We start from the raw sequence: 10840 nt of genomic DNA, 5'->3' as shown, positions 1-10840 counted from the left end.
TTTAGAGAGAATGGATCAAAGTAGAATGACATGGAAAGCATATAAATCTATAGAGGAAGGAAGGAGGGGTAGGGGTCGTCCTCGAAAGGGTTGGAAAGAGGGGGTAAAGGAGGTTTTGTGGGCGTGGGGCTTGGACTTCCAGCAAGCGTGCATGAGCGTGTTAGATAGGAGTGAATGGAGACGAATGATACTTGGGACCTGACGATCTGTTGGAGTGTGAGCAGGGTAATATTTAGTGAAGGGATTCAGGGAAACCGGTTATTTTCATATAGTCGGACTTGAGTCCTGGAAATGGGCAGTACAATGCCTGCACTTTAAAGGAGGGGTTTGGGATATTGGCAGTTTGGAGGGATATGTTGTGTATCTTTATACGTATATGCTTCTAAACTGTTGTATTCTGGGCACCTCTGCAAAAGCAGTGATAATGTGTGAGTGTGGTGAAAGTGTTGAATGATGATGAAAGTATTTTCTTTTTGGGGATTTTCTTTCTTTTTTGGGTCACCCTGCCTCGGTGGGAGACGACCGACTTGTTGAAAAAAAAAAAAAATGCTTCTAAACTGTTGTATTCTGAGCACCTCTGCAAAAGCAGTGATAATGTGTGAGTGTGGTGAAAGTGTTGAATGATGATGAAAGTATTTTCTTTTTGGGGATTTTCTTTCTTTTTTGGGTCACCCTGCCTCGGTGGGAGACGGCCGACTTGTTCAAAAAAAAAAAAAATGTACTCTGATAATTATACTTATGTGTACCTGTACCTAAATATACTTACACACTGTGTTGGCATGCAGGTACACGTTAAAATCACTAAGAGTGTCCCTCTAGTTTTAACACCATAGTAATATTACTAATACGTAATAATAATCACTCTTAGGCACATTAAATGTCTTAATTTACATTAATAAAGACATTTTCAGTAATCTGTCTTAAGATATTTTCTTCAAAATTATATAAGAAACACGTTTAGCATATAAACATGCTATGTTTTTATGCTATGGAGGGGTGGTAGTCGGGTGGAGGGCAAACATTATGTTTCTCTGGTCCAGCACCAGAGAAAACATCTGTGAATCTGTGTTGGACCAGTCACTCCCCTTAACACATGACGCTTTTGTTTATAATTCTCGCTGCATGAATTATTCATTACTTCTCCCTTTGTTTATGATGGCATTTAAAGGTAGTTGTTAGAAACAATTAAATTCGGTGAAGGTGGTATGTCAGTGGTAATAATATTGCTCTGGGTTGCATTAAATAAAATGTAGCTATGTAGGCAGGTGCAGGTATGTAGCCCAGGCAGACTACATACCTATGTCTACTGGCTACCTACACCTGACTTCCTACAAATAAATACTACTCACCTCTCATCCTACATTAAGACTACACATATTATAAGGTAAATAATGAGTGTACTGTATGTGTATTTTATCTCTCTGGGCTGCTTTAAATGTCGTATATTAAGTATGGGACGGGGAGCCAGGGCTACCTACACCTGACTTCCTACAAATAAGTACTACTCACCTCTCACTGCATTAACCCATAAACGGTCCAGATGTATATACAATGGACCCCCGGTTAACGATATTTTTTCATTCCAGAAGTATGTTCAAGTGCCAGTACTGACCGAATTTGTTCCCATAAGGAATATTGTGAAGTAGGTTAGTCCATTTCAGACCCCCAAACATACACATACAAACGCACTTACATAAATACACTTACATAATTGGTCGCATTGGGAGGTGATCGTTAGCGGCGGTCCACTGTATATGTTTTTTCAACATTTGATAGTATGTAAAAAAAGTAGATCTTTTTTTTTTTTTTTACAATTGAAAACGTGTAAAAAACTTTGATCTACGTTTTTTTTTTTTTGTTATATTTGAAAATATGTAAAAAAAACGTAGATCTACTTTTGAAGCACTACGCATGTGAATGTAGATCTGTTTGGACCGGTTAAGATTACAAATATTTTAAGGTAAGTAATGAATGTATTGTGTGTAAGTAATGAATGTACTGTGTATGTATTTTACATTTTTTTGTGTTTCTTAATGCCTAGTTCTATTACTAACTTAATACAAGTTAGTGTAAACTTGTTGTCTGGCATTTATATGCATTTATAAGTGGAAAAAATGGCATTCTGCTTTCTGGCGATGTCTGTTTTCCGGCAGTAGCCTGAAACCTAACCTACCATATAAGTGGAGCCCTACTGTATTACTAAATATAAAAAGAGAAACTTTCGTTTTTCTTTTTGGGCCACCTTGCCTCGGTGGGATACGGCCGGTTTGTTGAAAGAAAAGAAAGAAGATTTTAAAACCTGAAGAAGGAACACTGCAGCAGGCCTATTGGCCCATGCTAGGCAGGTCTAACTTGCACCTACCCACACCCACTCATGTACTTATCTAGAGTTTGTTCCATTCATTTACAACTCTGTTACCAAACCAAATCATGAAATTAATTTTTCATGATCATCTAGTTGTCTTGTGAAGTAGTGGACTAGTTCTGCTGATGTAGAAGTCAACCATACATTAAGAATACAGGTATACCTGGAGGGCATTCCAAGGGTCAACACCCCCATGACCCAGTCCATGACCAGGCCTCGCAGTGAATCAGGGCCTGATCAACCAGGCTGTTACTGCTGGCCGCACGCAGACTGACGTATGAACCACAGCCTGGATGATCAGGTACTGACTAGATGTCTGTCCAGCTCCTCCTTGAAAACAGCTAGCAATTTATTGCTAATATCCCTTATGCAAAAGGGATTGTAAAAATTATAGAGGAATAAGTTTACTGAGTATACCAGGAAAAGTGTACAGTAGGGTTATTATTGAAAGAATTAGAGGTAAGACAGAATGTAGGATTGTGGATGAGCAAGGAGGTTTCAGAGTGGGTAGGGGATGTGTAGATCAAGTGTTTACATTGAAACATATATGTGAACAGTATTTAGATAAAGGTAGGGAAGTTTTTATTGCATTTATGGATTTAGAATAGGCATATGATAGAGTGGATAGGGGAGCAATGTGGCAGATGTTGCAAGTATATGGAATAGGTGGTAAGTTACTAAATGCTGTAAAGAGTTTTTATGAGGATAGTGAGGCTCAGGTTAGGGTGTGTAGAAGAGAGGGAGACTACTTCCCGGTAAAAGTAGGTCTTAGACAGAGATGTGTAATGTCAACATGGTTGTTTAATATATTTATAGATGGGGTTGTAAAAGAAGTAAATGCTAGGGTGTTCGGGATAGGGGTGGGATTAAATTATGTGGAATTAAATACAAAATGGGAAGTGACACAATTACTTTTTTGCTGATGATACTGTGCTTATGGGAGATTCTAAAGAAAAATTGCAAAGGTTAGTGGACGAATTTGGGAATGTGTGTAAAGGTAGAAAGTTGAAAGTGAACATAGAAAAGAGTAAGGTGATGAGAGTATCAAATGATTTAGATAAAGAAAAATTGGATATCAAATTGGGGAGGAGGAGTATGGAAGAAGTGAATGTTTTCAGATATTTGGGAGTTGACGTGTCGGCGGATGGATTTATGAAGGATGAGGTTAATCATAAAATTGATGAAGGAAAAAAGGTGAGTGGTGCATTGAGGTATATGTGGAGGCCAAGAAGGGAATGTATGAAAGTATAGTAGTACGAACACTCTTATATGGGTGTGAAGCTTGGGTTGTAAATGCTGCAGCAAGGAGGCGTTTGGAGGCAGTGGAGATGTCCTGTCTAAGAGCAATGTGTGGTGTAAATATTATGCAGAAAATTCGGAGTGTGGAAATTAGAATGTGTGGAGTTAAAAGTATTAGTATTATTGAGGTGGTTTCTTCATTTAGAGAGAATGGATCAAAGTAGAATGACATGGAGAGCGTATAAATCTGTAGGGGAAGGAAGGCGGGGTAGGGGTCGTCCTCGAAAAGGTTGGAGAGAGGGGGTAAAGGAGGTGTTGTGGGCGAGGGGTTTGGACTTCCAGCAAGCGTGCGTGAGCGTGTTAGATAGGAGTGAATGGAGACAAATGGTATTTGGGACCTGACGATCTGTTGGAGTGTGAGCAGGGTAATATTTAGTGAAGGGATTCAGGGAAACCGGCTATTTTATATAACCGGACTTGAGTCCTGGAAATGGGAAATGCAATGCCTGCACTCTAAAGGAGGGGTTTGGGATATTGGCAGTTTGGAGAGATATATTGTGTGTTTTTATACATATATACTTCTAAGCTGTTGTATTCTGGGCACCTCTGCAAAAACAGTGATTATGTGTGAGGTGAAAGTGTTGAATGATGATGAAAGTATTTTCTTTTTGGGGATTTTCTTTCTCTTTGGGTCACCCTGCCTCGGTGGGAAACGGCCTACTTGTTGAAAAAAAAAAAATCCCTTATGCATGCTGGGAGGCAATTGAATAGTCTTGGGCCTCTGACACTTACTGTATTGTCTCTCAGTGTACTCATGGTGCCCCTGCTTTTCACTAGGGGGATGTTGCACAGCCTGCCAAGTCTTTTGCTTTCATAAGGATTGATGTCATTGTGTAGATTTGGGACTAGTTCCTCTAGGATTTTCCAAGTTTATATTATCATGTATCTTTCTCACCTGCATTCCAAGGAGAACAGGTGGAGGGCCTTCACCCATTCCCAGTAATTTAGGTGCTTTATTGTACTTATATGTACACTAAAGGTTCTCTGTTTATTCTCCAGGTCTGCAATTTTACCTGACTTGAAAGGGGCCATTAGTGTACAGCAATATTCCATCCTAGAGAGAACAAGCAATTTGGAGAATCATCAGTGGCTTGGCATCCCTAGTTTTGAATATTCTCATTTTCCTAGCAGATGTGGTAGGTACATTGTTGTGATCTATGAAAGTGAGATTCTCTGACATTACCACTCCCAGGTTCTTCACATTAGTTTTTCACTCTATTGTGTGATTGGAATTTGTTTTAAACTATGATACAGTTTTAATTTCCTCGATTTCCATAGCGGAGTAATTGAAATTTGTCTTCAATGAACTTCATATTGTTGTCTGATGCTCATTTAAAGACTTGGTTTATGCCTGCTTGGAGATTTACAGTGTCCTCGATGGATGGCAGTCATGCAAATTCTGGTATCGTCAGCAAAGGAGGACATGGTGCTGTGGCTTACATCTCTATGTCAGATATGAGGATGAAGAAAAGGATGGGGGTGAGTACTGTACCTTGTGGAACATAGCTTTTCACTGTAGTGTCCTCTGACTTTACTCTCTTTACTATTACTCTTTGTGTTCTATTTGTTAGGAAGTTATTACCTGGAGTTTACCTGGAGAGTTCCGGGGGTCAACGCCCCCGCGGCCCCTACTTTTCCTTTTATTCCTTTATCACACTTTTTTCATGCTGTTATGCAACGATCGCACTTGAAGGCTTTCACAAAGTCTGTGTATACTACATCTGTATTTTGATTATTCTCCAATGCAGCCAAGACCATGTCATAGTGATCCAGTAGCTATGAGAGGCAGGAGCAACCTTCTCCAAACCCATGCAGCCCTGGATTGTGCAATTGATGGGTATCCAAGTGGTTGGCAATGTTGCTTCTTAAAACTCTTTCAAAGATTTTTATTATGTGGGACGTTAGTGCTATCGGTCTGTAATTCTTTGCTTTACTGCCACCCTTGTGGAGTGTGGCTATATCTGTTGTTTTTAGTGACTGTGGGACAACCCATGTCCATGCTTCTTTTCCATAGAATAGTTAATGCATATGGAAGGGGCTTCTTGCAGTTCTTGATGAACACAGAGTTCCACAAGTCTGGGCATGGGGCAGAGTGCATGGGCATGTCATTTATTGCTTTTTCAAAGTCCTGTGGTATTAGGACTATATCAGAAATTCTTGAATTGACCAAATTTTGAGTCTCAGTCATAAAAAATTCATTCAGATTGTTGATCAGTCTGATTAATAGCTCACTAAATGCCGAGTCATATTAGGACTTCATAGTGGCCCGGTGGCCTGGTGGCTAAAGTTCCCGCTTCACACAAGGAGGGCCCGGGTTCGATTCCCGGCGGGTGGAAACATTTGACACGTTTCCTTACACCTGTTGTCCTGTTCACCTAGCAACAAATAGGTACCTGGGTGTTAGTCGACTGGTGTGGGTGGCATCCTGGGGGACAAGATTAAGGACCACAATGGAAATAAGTTGGACAGTCCTTGATGACGTACTGACTTTCTTGGGTTATCCTGGGTGGCTAACCCTCCGGGGTTAAAAATCCGAACGAAATCTTATCTTATCTTATCTTCAGTGTCTCCCTCATTACTTTGCTGTCATCTGTGTAAGTCCCATCTTGTACAAGTAGGGAAGGCAGTACTGGATGTGGTTTTTGCCTTAGATTTGGCATAAGAAATATTTTGTTTTTCACTTTCATTTATGGCTTTAAGTTTTCATTACTAAAGTTATGAAGAGAAACTTTTGTTTTACTTATTTATTACTTATTTATTTTTGTTTTACTTTTTGGGCCACCTTGATTCAGCGGGATGCAGCTAGTTTTTTGAAAGAAGTCTGATGCTTTCAACTTTTGAGCTGTATGATCCTTGTAGGTTTAGCACTTCCTTTTCATTATAATAATAATTTCAACTTTTGCCCTGTGAACTTTTTTTTTTTTCGTTTTGCTGAAATCTGTTTATGTATGTATGTATATATATGCGTATATAGATTACTTTCCAGTATAAGTAGACCTTAGACAGGGATGTGTAATGTCACCATGTTTGTTGAACATATAGATGGGGGTTGTAAATGCAGTATATGCTAGGGTGTTGGGGAGAGGGGTGGGATTAAATTATGGGGAATCAAATACAAATGGGAGTTGGCACAGTTACTTTTTGCTGATGGTACTGTGCTTTTGAGAGATTCTTAAGAGAAATTGCAAAGGTTATTGGACGAGTTTGGGAGGGTGTAAAGGAAGAAATTTCAAAGTGAACATAGACGAGAGTAAGATCATGAGGGTATCAGAGTTAGGTAAAGAAAAATTGGATATCACATTGGAGGGAGTATGGAAGAAGTGAATGTTTTCAGATATTTGGGAATTGACTTGTCAGCGGATGGGTTTATGAAGGATGAGGTAAACCACAGAACTGATGAAAGAAAAAAGGTGAGTGGTGCATTGAGAGATCTGTGGAGACAAAGAACGATACTCATAGAGGCAAAGAAGGGAATGTACGAGAGTATAGTGGTACCAACACTCTTATATGGGTGTGAAGCTTGGGTTGTAAATGCTGCAGCAAGGAGGCAGCTGAAGGCAGTGGAGATGGCATGTCTAAGGGTAATGTATGGTGTAAATATTATGCAGAGAATTCGTAGTGTGGAAATTAGGAGGAGGTGTGGACTTACTAAAAGTATTAGAGGACTGAAGAGGGGCTGTTGAGGTGGTTTGGTCATTTAGAGATAATGGAACAAAGTAGAATGACTTAGAAAGCATATAAATCTATTGGGGAAGGAAGGCAGGGTAGGGGTCGTCCCTGAAAAGGTTGGAGGGAGGGGGTAAAGGTTTTGTGGGAGAGGGGCTTGGACTTCCAGCATGTATGATCGTGTTAGATAGGAGTGAATGGAGACGAATGGTTTTTGGGATTTGATGAGCCGTTGGAGTGTGAGCAGGGTAATATTTATTGAAGGGATTCAGGGAAACCAGTTATTATAGATTTAGCTGGACTTGAGTCCTGGAAATGGGAAGTACAATCCCTGCACTTTAAAGGATGGGTCTTTGATATTGACAGTTTGGAGGGACTTCTAAACTTTTGTATCCGAGTGCCTTTGCAAAGACAGTGATACACAAATAACCCGCACATAAAAGAGAGAAGCTTACGACGACGTTTATGTATGAATGAAGTGAAAGTGTTGAATGATGATGAAAGTATTTTCATTTTAGGAATTTTCTTTTTTTTTTGGGGTCACCCTGCATTGGTGGAAGATGGCTGACTTGTTGAAAAAAAAAAATAAAAATAATATATATATATTATATATATATATATATTTTTTTTTTTTTTTTTTTTTTTTTCAACAAGTCGGCCGTCTCCCACCGAGGCAGGGTGACCCAAAAAAGAAAGAAAATCCCCAAAAAGAAAATACTTTCATCATCATTCAACACTTTCACCACACTCGCACATTATCACTGTTTTTGCAGAGGTGCTCAGAATACAACAGTCTAGAAGCATAAACATATAAAGATACACAACATATCCCTCCAAACTGCCAATATATATATATATATATATATATATATATATATATATATATATATATATATATATATATACGTATATATATATATAATTTCCACTCATTACACACAATCACAATTTACTGTAAATTTTAAATACATGTATATATATAGGGGGACAGATATTTTAAATATATTTTTAAAGACTTTATTGAAGCTTTCTACATGCTTTTATGTCCTAAAATGTACGAGTCACAAAATTAAAAACTATCAAAAAATAAAAAATATGGTAGACAACATTTCTGCCCGTTTCAGAATACAGTGTGACCCTGGACCCTACAGCCACTATACAAGACACTCAAACTTGGTATGCTCTTATCTGGAAACTTTGTATGAGGGGCAGTAACCAAAGAGCTTTGGCATGATTCTGCCTGTGGCAACCTGCTCTGACTACAAGTAGTAGAAGTAATTAAGTTGTTTAAATATGTAGCATCACAGATACCGTTTATCTAAACTCATGAAATATGGACATCTTCAGTGTTGAAGGCTGATAATTTGACTGCTGAATTTTGACAGCCATTAAACTAGAAAATAAATTAAAAATTCCATTGATACTTGAGGGTATAACTAAAATTTCACAATTTACCTTTGGCATTACAGCACTGAATAACCCTCACTAGTTTAGTGCAAAGTGAATACAGTGGTAGCTCGGGATATGAACAACTCAAAACTCGAACAGTTATGTAAGTGTATTTATGTAAGTGCTTTTGTAAGTGTATTTTTGGGGGTCTGAAACGGATTAATCTAATTTACATTATTCCTTATGGGAACAAATTTGTTCAGTATCAGCACTCAAACAGCCTTCTGGAACGAATTAAGTTCGTAGCCCGAGGTACCACTGTTTTTTTTTTTGTTGTTGCTGTCTTTTTTTTTTTAATTTTAATCTTGGAAAGCAAACTTGTAGGGATCATAGAGCACCTGTGAAATAGGAGACTTACAGTTTCAATTCAAGAAATGGAAAAATGTCTAGTTCTTTGCATCAAGAGCCCTTCAGCGGCATCAAGGTACATACTTCCCTTTTAAAATAATCCTTTCTGGTATCATTATATTTTTTGCACCAGAGACTTACATTTCATCAGCCTGAAGTTTGTATGCACTTATTAAATTCCCCAAAATCAAACTGCTTAAAATGAAAACCAATAAAACATATTGGAAATATTTTACCAAGTGATCTGCCCAAATTAAAAGAAATGCACAAATCCCCATCTCAATTTTGTAAAGAACTGAACATTACATATACTGTATCCATATTGCTTTACCTTACCGATTAGATTTGTCTGAGTTCATATTAAGATGTTTGCAAGTTTTAGCACTGCAATAAAAACAATATACCAAGATGTAATTCTTAAGTGTGAAGAAGTCCCAAGACATTTGCAATGAACAAAAAGTAGGTCATTAATCTTTATCAGAGCACACAATGCTGTGTTATGTACATTGTTGCCACACCTGCATTTTAATCTTGAACCAACCCTACAAAAACCATATATACACATTCTGACAATAGGTCAGTAAATCTAACCTTTATGGCTGTCAGTGAACAAGCGAAATCCAGACTTAGTAATATCAGACAGGTAGATACATCTTAGTATCTATAGCATCTTACTGTTTAAATTTGCCAAGTCATACTTTAAATTTCTAATTATGTTCAATTTTTTCTTTACAAAATCCCATTGCTGAGATTGAAGGAATAGCTTATCGAGGAAAAGTTCCCAACAATCTATTTAAATAAAATTATTAGAAGGGTTAAATAATGCAAATTAATTATATTAAGCTTATAATGAGACCTCTCTCAAATTACTATTTTCACATAAGCTTTACTTTGATCTCAAAACTTTTAACATTTGCAGAATGACAATTTAGTTAAAATATGGAAAAATCATCTGAAGCATGTTGTCAAAGGGCAGAACTGTAAATATTGCTACAAACAGCTAGAAATGCCAGAGCTTTTGGTAGCAAGGGATTATTATTATTATAATCAAAAAGAACGCTAAGCCACAAGGGCTATACAGCTGGTAGCAAGGGAGCCATCCCTCAGATCCCAACAATACAACCTAAATCTGTATTTCCTTGACACCAACTATAGCATCACCTCACTGTCCACCTTCTTTGGTAAATAAGCCGTACACATTGTCCACGAGAGATCAGTCAGCTTTAATAGTCATGTAACTTTTAAACAAAATATATTACTATGTATAATGCTGAGGTTTTACATCTTGTTAATCAGAAAAAATAAAAGGACTTTAAAGACTTTCTGAAGTATTTTCCTGGGTAGAAAAATATTGGCAATACTGTACTGTGAAGGGACTACACATACCCTGAGGAAAATGTTAAATTCTAGATTATATACCCACCACCTTAATATACCAGTACACTATTATCGAGTCTTCCTCATGCAAATATCACCACCACCGTATAGCCACTGTCAGTCACCATGAAACCCAGGTCCAATGGCAAGTTTTTCCATGTATACTGCCTCTGTCCCCATGATGCAGATCACACTCTTCACTATCTGCCTTAAACTGCCAGGATGACATCTCAGTGATGACCTCTCAAAGCGGCAATGGATACCAAAGGAAGTTAGAAAAACAGTTCTTGAAAATGTACATGTTCTCAAGAATATGGACCATTAGGCCTACCACAG

This window comes from Cherax quadricarinatus, chromosome 84, assembly GCF_038502225.1.
Source record: "Cherax quadricarinatus isolate ZL_2023a chromosome 84, ASM3850222v1, whole genome shotgun sequence".
NCBI lineage: Eukaryota > Metazoa > Arthropoda > Malacostraca > Decapoda > Parastacidae > Cherax > Cherax quadricarinatus.
The sequence above is the reverse complement of the archived record's forward strand: the minus strand, read 5'-3'. Positions refer to the sequence as shown.